The following is a 16,590-nucleotide window of genomic DNA, read 5'->3' as shown; positions in this document are numbered from 1 at the left end:
CTCATCCCCATGTTGTTTTGAAACATATTTGTCTAGAAAATCAAGTGCTCTCTAAGCCTTTAGGTGGCAGTGTTTTGCATAAAGAAGAGTGCTGGACCACTCACCAAGAACAGGAATTGATGGTGTTGATGGGCCATTCATCAGGTGACGATACCACATTGTGTCCATTGTGAAGATTCCAGGATATTATGATGTCACAGTTGGGGGTGGGGCTGAGTGGCTCTACTATGTAAGCTGAAAAAATTCTGACCAGACACAACACCTGCTTTGTGGAGGACAGAATAGTCCTGCCAAAAGCCCTATGGGAAGAGGAGCAACTTGTCATATTTTGGTTAAGTCATTATCATTACCCTAACTTTAGCATTGACTTGACATCTGATATCAGTAAGTGCTACTTGTTGGGGTAGTTCTGTTTGACACATGCTACTTTGGAGGAAAAACAAGATCAGGTTTGCTGGAAACACACTCTGATGATCACTGCCAAATCTGATTTCAGTGAGAATTACACTTCAACTTTAGCAACTCTCTTTCACCAAGTAATAGAAAGTGCTATCAAGTTGGGGTATATTTCTCACCTAACTGACCACAGATTTTTGAAGATGATTTATTCTCAACACAACTTTCTAAAGGTGTGACGTGTCACTACTATTACCCTAAGATAAGCATTGGCTTGACCTCTGAATTCAGTAAGTGCTTCTTGTTGGGGTAGTTTTGCTGACTTTAGCACATCGGAAGACTCCATGATGAATACCTGCTATTGATGAAACTAATATCAGGATCACCTTGAATAAAGCCCCATTTCACTGTTCTATTTCAATCATAATTATTCACTTAGACTGCCAGTACGCAATAAGAGTCAAACTTCAACTTTAGCAACTGTCTTTTACCCTGTCATAAGAAAGTGCTATCAAGTTGGGGTATGACTCTTCATTGAATGAAAGCAAGGCAGTTTTAACATATGAAATTACCCTGATGGCACCCCTAACCAAAGCATTTCCCAGTTCCTTTGTAGAAAGTGCATTTTGTTGGGGTAGCTATTGAATGGCAACTTCTCATCCCCATGTTGTTTTGAAACATCTTTGTCTAGAAAATCAAGTGCTTTCTAAGCCTTTAGGTGGCAGTGTTTTGCATAAAGAAGAGTGCTGGACCACTCACCAAGAACAGGAATTGATGGGCCATTCATCAGGTGACGATACCACATTGTGTCCATTGTGAAGATTCCAGGATATTATGATGTCACAGTTGGGGGTGGGGCTGAGTGGATCTACTATGTAACCTGAACAAATTCTGACCAGACACAACACCTGCTTTGTGGAGGACAGAAGAGTCCTGCAAAAAGCCCGATGGGAAGAGGAGCAACTTGTCATCTTTTGGTTAAGTCATTATCATTACCCTAACTTTAGCATTGACTTGACATCTGATATCAGTAAGTGCTACTTGTTGGGGTAGTTCTGTTTGACACATGCTACTTTGGAGGAAAAACAAGATCAGGTTTGCTGGAAACACACTCTGATGATCACTGCCAAATCTGATTTCAGTGATAATTACACTTCAACTTTAGCAACTCTCTTTCACCAAGTAATAGAAAGTGCTATCAAGTTGGGGTATATTTCTCACCTAACTGACCACAGATTTTTGAAGATGATTTATTCTCAACACAACTTTCTAAAGGTGTGACGTGTCACTAATATTACCCTAAGATAAGCATTGGCTTGACCTCTGAATTCAGTAAGTGCTTCTTGTTGGGGTAGTTTTGCTGACTTTAGCACATCGGAAGACTCCATGATGAATACCTGCTATTGATGAAACTAATATCAGGATCACCTTGAATAAAGCCCCATTTCACTGTTCTATTTCAATCATAATTATTCACTTAGACTGCCAGTACGCAATAAGAGTCAAACTTCAACTTTAGCAACTGTCTTTTACCCTGTCATAAGAAAGTGCTATCAAGTTGGGGTATGACTCTTCATTGAATGAAAGCAAGGCAGTTTTAACATATGAAATTACCCTGATGGCACCCCTAACCAAAGCATTTCCCAGTTCCTTTGTAGAAAGTGCATTTTGTTGGGGTAGCTATTGAATGGCAACTTCTCATCCCCATGTTGTTTTGAAACATCTTTGTCTAGAAAATCAAGTGCTTTCTAAGCCTTTAGGTGGCAGTGTTTTGCATAAAGAAGAGTGCTGGACCACTCACCAAGAACAGGAATTGATGGGCCATTCATCAGGTGACAATACCACATTGTGTCCATTGTGAAGATTCCAGGATATTATGATGTCACAGTTGGGGGTGGGGCTGAGTGGATCTACTATGTAACCTGAACAAATTCTGACCAGACACAACACCTGCTTTGTGGAGGACAGAAGAGTCCTGCAAAATGCCCTATGGGAAGAGGAGCAACTTGTCATCTTTTGGTTAAGTCATTATCATTACCCTAACTTTAGCATTGACTTGACATCTGATATCAGTAAGTGCTACTTGTTGGGGTAGTTCTGTTTGACACATGCTACTTTGGAGGAAAAACAAGATCAGGTTTGCTGGAAACACACTCTGATGATCACTGCCAAATCTGATTTCAGTGAGAATTTCACTTCAACTTTAGCAACTCTCTTTCACCAAGTAATAGAAAGTGCTATCAAGTTGGGGTATATTTCTCACCTAACTGACCACAGATTTTTGAAGATGATTTATTCTCAACACAACTTTCTAAAGGTGTGACGTGTCACTAATATTACCCTAAGATAAGCATTGGCTTGACCTCTGAATTCAGTAAGTGCTTCTTGTTGGGGTAGTTTTACTGACTTTAGCACATTGGAAGACTCCATGATGAATACTTGCTATTGATGAAACTAATATCAGGATCACTTTGAATAAAGCCCCATTTCACTGTTCTATTTCAATCATTAATTATTCACTTAGACTGCCAGTACGCAATAAGAGTCAAACTTCAACTTTAGCAACTGTCTTTTACCCTGTCATAAGAAAGTGCTATCAAGTTGGGGTATGACTCTTCATTGAATGAAAGCAAGACAGTTTTAACATATGAAATTACCCTGATGGCAACCCTAACCAAAGCATTTCCCATTTCCCTTGTAGAAAGTGCATTTTGTTGGGGTAGCTATTGAATGGCAACTTCTCATCCCCATGTTGTTTTGAAACATATTTGTCTAGAAAATCAAGTGCTCTCTAAGCCTTTAGGTGGCAGTGTTTTGCATAAAGAAGAGTGCTGGACCACTCACCAAGAACAGGAATTGATGGTGTTGATGGGCCATTCATCAGGTGACGATACCACATTGTGTCCATTGTGAAGATTCCAGGATATTATGATGTCACAGTTGGGGGTGGGGCTGAGTGGCTCTACTATGTAAGCTGAACAAATTCTGACCAGACACAACACCTGCTTTGTGGAGGACAGAAGAGTCCTGCCAAAAGCCCTATGGGAAGAGGAGCAACTTGTCATATTTTGGTTAAGTCATTATCATTACCCTAACTTTAGCATTGACTTGACATCTGATATCAGTAAGTGCTACTTGTTGGGGTAGTTCTGTTTGACACATGCTACTTTGGAGGAAAAACAAGATCAGGTTTGCTGGAAACACACTCTGATGATCACTGCCAAATCTGATTTCAGTGAGAATTACACTTCAACTTTAGCAACTCTCTTTCACCAAGTAATAGAAAGTGCTATCAAGTTGGGGTATATTTCTCACCTAACTGACCACAGATTTTTGAAGATGATTTATTCTCAACACAACTTTCTAAAGGTGTGACGTGTCACTACTATTACCCTAAGATAAGCATTGGCTTGACCTCTGAATTCAGTAAGTGCTTCTTGTTGGGGTAGTTTTGCTGACTTTAGCACATCGGAAGACTCCATGATGAATACCTGCTATTGATGAAACTAATATCAGGATCACCTTGAATAAAGCCCCATTTCACTGTTCTATTTCAATCATAATTATTCACTTAGACTGCCAGTACGCAATAAGAGTCAAACTTCAACTTTAGCAACTGTCTTTTACCCTGTCATAAGAAAGTGCTATCAAGTTGGGGTATGACTCTTCATTGAATGAAAGCAAGGCAGTTTTAACATATGAAATTACCCTGATGGCACCCCTAACCAAAGCATTTCCCAGTTCCTTTGTAGAAAGTGCATTTTGTTGGGGTAGCTATTGAATGGCAACTTCTCATCCCCATGTTGTTTTGAAACATCTTTGTCTAGAAAATCAAGTGCTTTCTAAGCCTTTAGGTGGCAGTGTTTTGCATAAAGAAGAGTGCTGGACCACTCACCAAGAACAGGAATTGATGGGCCATTCATCAGGTGACGATACCACATTGTGTCCATTGTGAAGATTCCAGGATATTATGATGTCACAGTTGGGGGTGGGGCTGAGTGGATCTACTATGTAACCTGAACAAATTCTGACCAGACACAACACCTGCTTTGTGGAGGACAGAAGAGTCCTGCAAAATGCCCTATGGGAAGAGGAGCAACTTGTCATCTTTTGGTTAAGTCATTATCATTACCCTAACTTTAGCATTGACTTGACATCTGATATCAGTAAGTGCTACTTGTTGGGGTAGTTCTGTTTGACACATGCTACTTTGGAGGAAAAACAAGATCAGGTTTGCTGGAAACACACTCTGATGATCACTGCCAAATCTGATTTCAGTGAGAATTTCACTTCAACTTTAGCAACTCTCTTTCACCAAGTAATAGAAAGTGCTATCAAGTTGGGGTATATTTCTCACCTAACTGACCACAGATTTTTGAAGATGATTTATTCTCAACACAACTTTCTAAAGGTGTGACGTGTCACTAATATTACCCTAAGATAAGCATTGGCTTGACCTCTGAATTCAGTAAGTGCTTCTTGTTGGGGTAGTTTTACTGACTTTAGCACATTGGAAGACTCCATGATGAATACTTGCTATTGATGAAACTAATATCAGGATCACTTTGAATAAAGCCCCATTTCACTGTTCTATTTCAATCATTAATTATTCACTTAGACTGCCAGTACGCAATAAGAGTCAAACTTCAACTTTAGCAACTGTCTTTTACCCTGTCATAAGAAAGTGCTATCAAGTTGGGGTATGACTCTTCATTGAATGAAAGCAAGACAGTTTTACCCCGATGGCAACCCTAACCAAAGCATTTCCCATTTCCCTTGTAGAAAGTGCATTTTGTTGGGGTAGCTATTGAATGGCAACTTCTCATCCCCATGTTGTTTTGAAACATATTTGTCTAGAAAATCAAGTGCTCTCTAAGCCTTTAGGTGGCAGTGTTTTGCATAAAGAAGAGTGCTGGACCACTCACCAAGAACAGGAATTGATGGTGTTGATGGGCCATTCATCAGGTGACGATACCACATTGTGTCCATTGTGAAGATTCCAGGATATTATGATGTCACAGTTGGGGGTGGGGCTGAGTGGCTCTACTATGTAAGCTGAACAAATTCTGACCAGACACAACACCTGCTTTGTGGAGGACAGAAGAGTCCTGCCAAAAGCCCTATGGGAAGAGGAGCAACTTGTCATATTTTGGTTAAGTCATTATCATTACCCTAACTTTAGCATTGACTTGACATCTGATATCAGTAAGTGCTACTTGTTGGGGTAGTTCTGTTTGACACATGCTACTTTGGAGGAAAAACAAGATCAGGTTTGCTGGAAACACACTCTGATGATCACTGCCAAATCTGATTTCAGTGAGAATTACACTTCAACTTTAGCAACTCTCTTTCACCAAGTAATAGAAAGTGCTATCAAGTTGGGGTATATTTCTCACCTAACTGACCACAGATTTTTGAAGATGATTTATTCTCAACACAACTTTCTAAAGGTGTGACGTGTCACTACTATTACCCTAAGATAAGCATTGGCTTGACCTCTGAATTCAGTAAGTGCTTCTTGTTGGGGTAGTTTTGCTGACTTTAGCACATCGGAAGACTCCATGATGAATACCTGCTATTGATGAAACTAATATCAGGATCACCTTGAATAAAGCCCCATTTCACTGTTCTATTTCAATCATAATTATTCACTTAGACTGCCAGTACGCAATAAGAGTCAAACTTCAACTTTAGCAACTGTCTTTTACCCTGTCATAAGAAAGTGCTATCAAGTTGGGGTATGACTCTTCATTGAATGAAAGCAAGGCAGTTTTAACATATGAAATTACCCTGATGGCACCCCTAACCAAAGCATTTCCCAGTTCCTTTGTAGAAAGTGCATTTTGTTGGGGTAGCTATTGAATGGCAACTTCTCATCCCCATGTTGTTTTGAAACATCTTTGTCTAGAAAATCAAGTGCTTTCTAAGCCTTTAGGTGGCAGTGTTTTGCATAAAGAAGAGTGCTGGACCACTCACCAAGAACAGGAATTGATGGGCCATTCATCAGGTGACAATACCACATTGTGTCCATTGTGAAGATTCCAGGATATTATGATGTCACAGTTGGGGGTGGGGCTGAGTGGATCTACTATGTAACCTGAACAAATTCTGACCAGACACAACACCTGCTTTGTGGAGGACAGAAGAGTCCTGCAAAATGCCCTATGGGAAGAGGAGCAACTTGTCATCTTTTGGTTAAGTCATTATCATTACCCTAACTTTAGCATTGACTTGACATCTGATATCAGTAAGTGCTACTTGTTGGGGTAGTTCTGTTTGACACATGCTACTTTGGAGGAAAAACAAGATCAGGTTTGCTGGAAACACACTCTGATGATCACTGCCAAATCTGATTTCAGTGAGAATTTCACTTCAACTTTAGCAACTCTCTTTCACCAAGTAATAGAAAGTGCTATCAAGTTGGGGTATATTTCTCACCTAACTGACCACAGATTTTTGAAGATGATTTATTCTCAACACAACTTTCTAAAGGTGTGACGTGTCACTAATATTACCCTAAGATAAGCATTGGCTTGACCTCTGAATTCAGTAAGTGCTTCTTGTTGGGGTAGTTTTACTGACTTTAGCACATTGGAAGACTCCATGATGAATACTTGCTATTGATGAAACTAATATCAGGATCACTTTGAATAAAGCCCCATTTCACTGTTCTATTTCAATCATTAATTATGCACTTAGACTGCCAGTACGCAATAAGAGTCAAACTTCAACTTTAGCAACTGTCTTTTACCCTGTCATAAGAAAGTGCTATCAAGTTGGGGTATGACTCTTCATTGAATGAAAGCAAGACAGTTTTAACATATGAAATTACCCCGATGGCAACCCTAACCAAAGCATTTCCCATTTCCCTTGTAGAAAGTGCATTTTGTTGGGGTAGCTATTGAATGGCAACTTCTCATCCCCATGTTGTTTTGAAACATATTTGTCTAGAAAATCAAGTGCTCTCTAAGCCTTTAGGTGGCAGTGTTTTGCATAAAGAAGAGTGCTGGACCACTCACCAAGAACAGGAATTGATGGTGTTGATGGGCCATTCATCAGGTGACGATACCACATTGTGTCCATTGTGAAGATTCCAGGATATTATGATGTCACAGTTGGGGGTGGGGCTGAGTGGCTCTACTATGTAAGCTGAACAAATTCTGACCAGACACAACACCTGCTTTGTGGAGGACAGAAGAGTCCTGCCAAAAGCCCTATGGGAAGAGGAGCAACTTGTCATATTTTGGTTAAGTCATTATCATTACCCTGTCATAAGAAAGTGCTATCAAGTTGGGGTATGACTCTTCATTGAATGAAAGCAAGGCAGTTTTAACATATGAAATTACCCCGATGGCAACCCTAACCAAAGCATTTCCCAGTTCCTTTGTAGAAAGTGCATTTTGTTGGGGTAGCTATTGAATGGCAACTTCTCATCCCCATGTTGTTTTGAAACATCTTTGACTAGAAAATCAAGTGCTTTCTAAGCCTTTAGGTGACAGTGTTTTGCATAAAGAAGAGTGCCCTAACTTTAGCATTGACTTGACATCTGATATCAGTAAGTGCTACTTGTTGGGGTAGTTCTGTTTGACACATGCTACTTTGGAGGAAAAACAAGATCAGGTTTGCTGGAAACACACTCTGATGATCACTGCCAAATCTGATTTCAGTGAGAATTACACTTCAACTTTAGCAACTCTCTTTCACCAAGTAATAGAAAGTGCTATCAAGTTGGGGTATATTTCTCACCTAACTGACCACAGATTTTTGAAGATGATTTATTCTCAACACAACTTTCTAAAGGTGTGACGTGTCACTACTATTACCCTAAGATAAGCATTGGCTTGACCTCTGAATTCAGTAAGTGCTTCTTGTTGGGGTAGTTTTGCTGACTTTAGCACATCGGAAGACTCCATGATGAATACCTGCTATTGATGAAACTAATATCAGGATCACCTTGAATAAAGCCCCATTTCACTGTTCTATTTCAATCATAATTATTCACTTAGACTGCCAGTACGCAATAAGAGTCAAACTTCAACTTTAGCAACTGTCTTTTACCCTGTCATAAGAAAGTGCTATCAAGTTGGGGTATGACTCTTCATTGAATGAAAGCAAGGCAGTTTTAACATATGAAATTACCCTGATGGCAACCCTAACCAAAGCATTTCCCAGTTCCTTTGTAGAAAGTGCATTTTGTTGGGGTAGCTATTGAATGGCAACTTCTCATCCCCATGTTGTTTTGAAACATCTTTGACTAGAAAATCAAGTGCTTTCTAAGCCTTTAGGTGACAGTGTTTTGCATAAAGAAGAGTGCCGGACCACTCACCAAGAACAGGAATTGATGGGCCATTCATCAGGTGACGATACCACATTGTGTCCATTGTGAATATTCCAGGATATTATGATGTCACAGTTGGGGGTGGGGCTGTGTGGATCTACTATGTAACCTGAACAAATTCTGACAAGACACAACACCTGCTTTGTGGAGGACAGAAGTGTCCTGCCAAAAGCCCTATGGGAAGAAAAGCAACTTGTCATCTTTTGGTTAAGTCATTATCATTACCCTAACTTTAGCATTGACTTGACATCTGATATCAGTAAGTGCTACTTGTTGGGGTAGTTCTGTTTGACACGTGCTACTTTGGAGGAAAAACAAGATCAGGTTTGCTGGAAACACACTCTGATGATCACTGCCAAATCTGATTTCAGTGATAATTTCACTTCAACTTTAGCAACTCTCTTTCACCAAGTAATAGAAAGTGCTATCAAGTTGGGGTATATTTCTCACCTAACTGACCACAGATTTTTGAAGATGATTTATTCTCAACACAACTTTCTAAAGGTGTGATGTGTCACTAATATTACCCTAAGATAAGCATTGGCTTGACCTCTGAATTCAGTAAGTGCTTCTTGTTGGGGTAGTTTTACTGACTTTAGCACATTGGAAGACTCCATGATGAATACTTGCTATTGATGAAACTAATATCAGGATCACTTTGAATAAAGCCCCATTTCACTGTTCTATTTCAATCATTAATTATTCACTTAGACTGCCAGTACGCAATAAGAGTCAAACTTCAACTTTAGCAACTGTCTTTTACCCTGTCATAAGAAAGTGCTATCAAGTTGGGGTATGACTCTTCATTGAATGAAAGCAAGACAGTTTTAACATATGAAATTACCCCGATGGCAACCCTAACCAAAGCATTTCCCATTTCCCTTGTAGAAAGTGCATTTTGTTGGGGTAGCTATTGAATGGCAACTTCTCATCCCCATGTTGTTTTGAAACATATTTGTCTAGAAAATCAAGTGCTCTCTAAGCCTTTAGGTGGCAGTGTTTTGCATAAAGAAGAGTGCTGGACCACTCACCAAGAACAGGAATTGATGGTGTTGATGGGCCATTCATCAGGTGACGATACCACATTGTGTCCATTGTGAAGATTCCAGGATATTATGATGTCACAGTTGGGGGTGGGGCTGAGTGGCTCTACTATGTAAGCTGAACAAATTCTGACCAGACACAACACCTGCTTTGTGGAGGACAGAAGAGTCCTGCCAAAAGCCCTATGGGAAGAGGAGCAACTTGTCATATTTTGGTTAAGTCATTATCATTACCCTAACTTTAGCATTGACTTGACATCTGATATCAGTAAGTGCTACTTGTTGGGGTAGTTCTGTTTGACACATGCTACTTTGGAGGAAAAACAAGATCAGGTTTGCTGGAAACACACTCTGATGATCACTGCCAAATCTGATTTCAGTGAGAATTACACTTCAACTTTAGCAACTCTCTTTCACCAAGTAATAGAAAGTGCTATCAAGTTGGGGTATATTTCTCACCTAACTGACCACAGATTTTTGAAGATGATTTATTCTCAACACAACTTTCTAAAGGTGTGACGTGTCACTACTATTACCCTAAGATAAGCATTGGCTTGACCTCTGAATTCAGTAAGTGCTTCTTGTTGGGGTAGTTTTGCTGACTTTAGCACATCGGAAGACTCCATGATGAATACCTGCTATTGATGAAACTAATATCAGGATCACCTTGAATAAAGCCCCATTTCACTGTTCTATTTCAATCATAATTATTCACTTAGACTGCCAGTACGCAATAAGAGTCAAACTTCAACTTTAGCAACTGTCTTTTACCCTGTCATAAGAAAGTGCTATCAAGTTGGGGTATGACTCTTCATTGAATGAAAGCAAGGCAGTTTTAACATATGAAATTACCCTGATGGCAACCCTAACCAAAGCATTTCCCAGTTCCTTTGTAGAAAGTGCATTTTGTTGGGGTAGCTATTGAATGGCAACTTCTCATCCCCATGTTGTTTTGAAACATCTTTGACTAGAAAATCAAGTGCTTTCTAAGCCTTTAGGTGACAGTGTTTTGCATAAAGAAGAGTGCCGGACCACTCACCAAGAACAGGAATTGATGGGCCATTCATCAGGTGACGATACCACATTGTGTCCATTGTGAATATTCCAGGATATTATGATGTCACAGTTGGGGGTGGGGCTGTGTGGATCTACTATGTAACCTGAACAAATTCTGACAAGACACAACACCTGCTTTGTGGAGGACAGAAGTGTCCTGCCAAAAGCCCTATGGGAAGAAAAGCAACTTGTCATCTTTTGGTTAAGTCATTATCATTACCCTAACTTTAGCATTGACTTGACATCTGATATCAGTAAGTGCTACTTGTTGGGGTAGTTCTGTTTGACACGTGCTACTTTGGAGGAAAAACAAGATCAGGTTTGCTGGAAACACACTCTGGTGATCACTGACTAATCTGATTTCAGTGATAATTACACTTCAACTTTAGCAACTCTCTTTCACCAAGTAATAGAAAGTGCTATCAAGTTGGGGTATATTTCTCACCTAACTGACCACAGATTTTTGAAGATGATTTATTCTCAACACAACTTTCTAAAGGTGTGACGTGTCACTAATATTACCCTAAGATAAGCATTGGCTTGACCTCTGAATTCAGTAAGTGCTTCTTGTTGGGGTAGTTTTGCTGACTTTAGCACATCGGAAGACTCCATGATGAATACCTGCTATTGATGAAACTAATATCAGGATCACCTTGAATAAAGCCCCATTTCACTGTTCTATTTCAATCATAATTATTCACTTAGACTGCCAGTACGCAATAAGAGTCAAACTTCAACTTTAGCAACTGTCTTTTACCCTGTCATAAGAAAGTGCTATCAAGTTGGGGTATGACTCTTCATTGAATGAAAGCAAGGCAGTTTTAACATATGAAATTACCCCGATGGCAACCCTAACCAAAGCATTTCCCAGTTCCTTTGTAGAAAGTGCATTTTGTTGGGGTAGCTATTGAATGGCAACTTCTCATCCCCATGTTGTTTTGAAACATCTTTGACTAGAAAATCAAGTGCTTTCTAAGCCTTTAGGTGACAGTGTTTTGCATAAAGAAGAGTGCCGGACCACTCACCAAGAACAGGAATTGATGGGCCATTCATCAGGTGACGATACCACATTGTGTCCATTGTGAATATTCCAGGATATTATGATGTCACAGTTGGGGGTGGGGCTGTGTGGATCTACTATGTAACCTGAACAAATTCTGACAAGACACAACACCTGCTTTGTGGAGGACAGAAGTGTCCTGCCAAAAGCCCTATGGGAAGAAAAGCAACTTGTCATCTTTTGGTTAAGTCATTATCATTACCCTAACTTTAGCATTGACTTGACATCTGATATCAGTAAGTGCTACTTGTTGGGGTAGTTCTGTTTGACACATGCTACTTTGGAGGAAAAACAAGATCAGGTTTGCTGGAAACACACTCTGATGATCACTGCCAAATCTGATTTCAGTGAGAATTTCACTTCAACTTTAGCAACTCTCTTTCACCAAGTAATAGAAAGTGCTATCAAGTTGGGGTATATTTCTCACCTAACTGACCACAGATTTTTGAAGATGATTTATTCTCAACACAACTTTCTAAAGGTGTGACGTGTCACTAATATTACCCTAAGATAAGCATTGGCTTGACCTCTGAATTCAGTAAGTGCTTCTTGTTGGGGTAGTTTTGCTGACTTTAGCACATCGGAAGACTCCATGATGAATACCTGCTATTGATGAAACTAATATCAGGATCACCTTGAATAAAGCCCCATTTCACTGTTCTATTTCAATCATAATTATTCACTTAGACTGCCAGTACGCAATAAGAGTCAAACTTCAACTTTAGCAACTGTCTTTTACCCTGTCATAAGAAAGTGCTATCAAGTTGGGGTATGACTCTTCATTGAATGAAAGCAAGGCAGTTTTAACATATGAAATTACCCCGATGGCAACCCTAACCAAAGCATTTCCCAGTTCCTTTGTAGAAAGTGCATTTTGTTGGGGTAGCTATTGAATGGCAACTTCTCATCCCCATGTTGTTTTGAAACATCTTTGACTAGAAAATCAAGTGCTTTCTAAGCCTTTAGGTGACAGTGTTTTGCATAAAGAAGAGTGCCGGACCACTCACCAAGAACAGGAATTGATGGGCCATTCATCAGGTGACGATACCACATTGTGTCCATTGTGAAGATTCCAGGATATTATGATGTCACAGTTGGGGGTGGGGCTGAGTGGCTCTACTATGTAAGCTGAACAAATTCTGACCAGACACAACACCTGCTTTGTGGAGGACAGAAGAGTCCTGCCAAAAGCCCTATGGGAAGAGGAGCAACTTGTCATATTTTGGTTAAGTCATTATCATTACCCTAACTTTAGCATTGACTTGACATCTGATATCAGTAAGTGCTACTTGTTGGGGTAGTTCTGTTTGACACGTGCTACTTTGGAGGAAAAACAAGATCAGGTTTGCTGGAAACACACTCTGGTGATCACTGACTAATCTGATTTCAGTGATAATTACACTTCAACTTTAGCAACTCTCTTTCACCAAGTAATAGAAAGTGCTATCAAGTTGGGGTATATTTCTCACCTAACTGACCACAGATTTTTGAAGATGATTTATTCTCAACACAACTTTCTAAAGGTGTGACGTGTCACTAATATTACCCTAAGATAAGCATTGGATTGACCTCTGAATTCAGTAAGTGCTTCTTGTTGGGGTAGTTTTGCTGACTTTAGCACATCGGAAGACTCCATGATGAATACCTGCTATTGATGAAACTAATATCAGGATCACCTTGAATAAAGCCCCATTTCACTGTTCTATTTCAATCATAATTATTCACTTAGACTGCCAGTACGCAATAAGAGTCAAACTTCAACTTTAGCAACTGTCTTTTACCCTGTCATAAGAAAGTGCTATCAAGTTGGGGTATGACTCTTCATTGAATGAAAGCAAGGCAGTTTTAACATATGAAATTACCCCGATGGCAACCCTAACCAAAGCATTTCCCAGTTCCTTTGTAGAAAGTGCATTTTGTTGGGGTAGCTATTGAATGGCAACTTCTCATCCCCATGTTGTTTTGAAACATCTTTGACTAGAAAATCAAGTGCTTTCTAAGCCTTTAGGTGACAGTGTTTTGCATAAAGAAGAGTGCCGGACCACTCACCAAGAACAGGAATTGATGGGCCATTCATCAGGTGACGATACCACATTGTGTCCATTGTGAATATTCCAGGATATTATGATGTCACAGTTGGGGGTGGGGCTGTGTGGATCTACTATGTAACCTGAACAAATTCTGACAAGACACAACACCTGCTTTGTGGAGGACAGAAGTGTCCTGCCAAAAGCCCTATGGGAAGAAAAGCAACTTGTCATCTTTTGGTTAAGTCATTATCATTACCCTAACTTTAGCATTGACTTGACATCTGATATCAGTAAGTGCTACTTGTTGGGGTAGTTCTGTTTGACACATGCTACTTTGGAGGAAAAACAAGATCAGGTTTGCTGGAAACACACTCTGATGATCACTGCCAAATCTGATTTCAGTGAGAATTTCACTTCAACTTTAGCAACTCTCTTTCACCAAGTAATAGAAAGTGCTATCAAGTTGGGGTATATTTCTCACCTAACTGACCACAGATTTTTGAAGATGATTTATTCTCAACACAACTTTCTAAAGGTGTGACGTGTCACTAATATTACCCTAAGATAAGCATTGGCTTGACCTCTGAATTCAGTAAGTGCTTCTTGTTGGGGTAGTTTTGCTGACTTTAGCACATCGGAAGACTCCATGATGAATACCTGCTATTGATGAAACTAATATCAGGATCACCTTGAATAAAGCCCCATTTCACTGTTCTATTTCAATCATAATTATTCACTTAGACTGCCAGTACGCAATAAGAGTCAAACTTCAACTTTAGCAACTGTCTTTTACCCTGTCATAAGAAAGTGCTATCAAGTTGGGGTATGACTCTTCATTGAATGAAAGCAAGGCAGTTTTAACATATGAAATTACCCCGATGGCAACCCTAACCAAAGCATTTCCCAGTTCCTTTGTAGAAAGTGCATTTTGTTGGGGTAGCTATTGAATGGCAACTTCTCATCCCCATGTTGTTTTGAAACATCTTTGACTAGAAAATCAAGTGCTTTCTAAGCCTTTAGGTGACAGTGTTTTGCATAAAGAAGAGTGCCGGACCACTCACCAAGAACAGGAATTGATGGGCCATTCATCAGGTGACGATACCACATTGTGTCCATTGTGAATATTCCAGGATATTATGATGTCACAGTTGGGGGTGGGGCTGTGTGGATCTACTATGTAACCTGAACAAATTCTGACAAGACACAACACCTGCTTTGTGGAGGACAGAAGTGTCCTGCCAAAAGCCCTATGGGAAGAAAAGCAACTTGTCATCTTTTGGTTAAGTCATTATCATTACCCTAACTTTAGCATTGACTTGACATCTGATATCAGTAAGTGCTACTTGTTGGGGTAGTTCTGTTTGACACGTGCTACTTTGGAGGAAAAACAAGATCAGGTTTGCTGGAAACACACTCTGGTGATCACTGACTAATCTGATTTCAGTGATAATTACACTTCAACTTTAGCAACTCTCTTTCACCAAGTAATAGAAAGTGCTATCAAGTTGGGGTATATTTCTCACCTAACTGACCACAGATTTTTGAAGATGATTTATTCTCAACACAACTTTCTAAAGGTGTGATGTGTCACTAATATTACCCTAAGATAAGCATTGGCTTGACCTCTGAATTCAGTAAGTGCTTCTTGTTGGGGTAGTTTTGCTGACTTTAGCACATCGGAAGACTCCATGATGAATACCTGCTATTGATGAAACTAATATCAGGATCACCTTGAATAAAGCCCCATTTCACTGTTCTATTTCAATCATAATTATTCACTTAGACTGCCAGTACGCAATAAGAGTCAAACTTCAACTTTAGCAACTGTCTTTACCCTGTCATAAGAAAGTGCTATCAAGTTGGGGTATGACTCTTCATTGAATGAAAGCAAGGCAGTTTTAACATATGAAATTACCCCGATGGCAACCCTAACCAAAGCATTTCCCAGTTCCTTTGTAGAAAGTGCATTTTGTTGGGGTAGCTATTGAATGGCAACTTCTCATCCCCATGTTGTTTTGAAACATCTTTGACTAGAAAATCAAGTGCTTTCTAAGCCTTTAGGTGACAGTGTTTTGCATAAAGAAGAGTGCCGGACCACTCACCAAGAACAGGAATTGATGGGCCATTCATCAGGTGACGATACCACATTGTGTCCATTGTGAATATTCCAGGATATTATGATGTCACAGTTGGGGGTGGGGCTGTGTGGATCTACTATGTAACCTGAACAAATTCTGACAAGACACAACACCTGCTTTGTGGAGGACAGAAGTGTCCTGCCAAAAGCCCTATGGGAAGAAAAGCAACTTGTCATCTTTTGGTTAAGTCATTATCATTACCCTAACTTTAGCATTGACTTGACATCTGATATCAGTAAGTGCTACTTGTTGCGGTAGTTCTGTTTGACACGTGCTACTTTGGAGGAAAAACAAGATCAGGTTTGCTGGAAACACACTCTGATGATCACTGCCAAATCTGATTTCAGTGATAATTTCACTTCAACTTTAGCAACTCTCTTTCACCAAGTAATAGAAAGTGCTATCAAGTTGGGGTATATTTCTCACCTAACTGACCACAGATTTTTGAAGATGATTTATTCTCAACACAACTTTCTAAAGGTGTGATGTGTCACTAATATTACCCTAAGATAAGCATTGGCTTGACCTC

Source organism: Notolepis coatsorum (assembly GCF_963971535.1).
Source record: "Notolepis coatsorum genome assembly, chromosome: 11".
NCBI lineage: Eukaryota > Metazoa > Chordata > Actinopteri > Aulopiformes > Paralepididae > Notolepis > Notolepis coatsorum.
Note: the sequence above shows the minus strand (reverse complement) of the source record.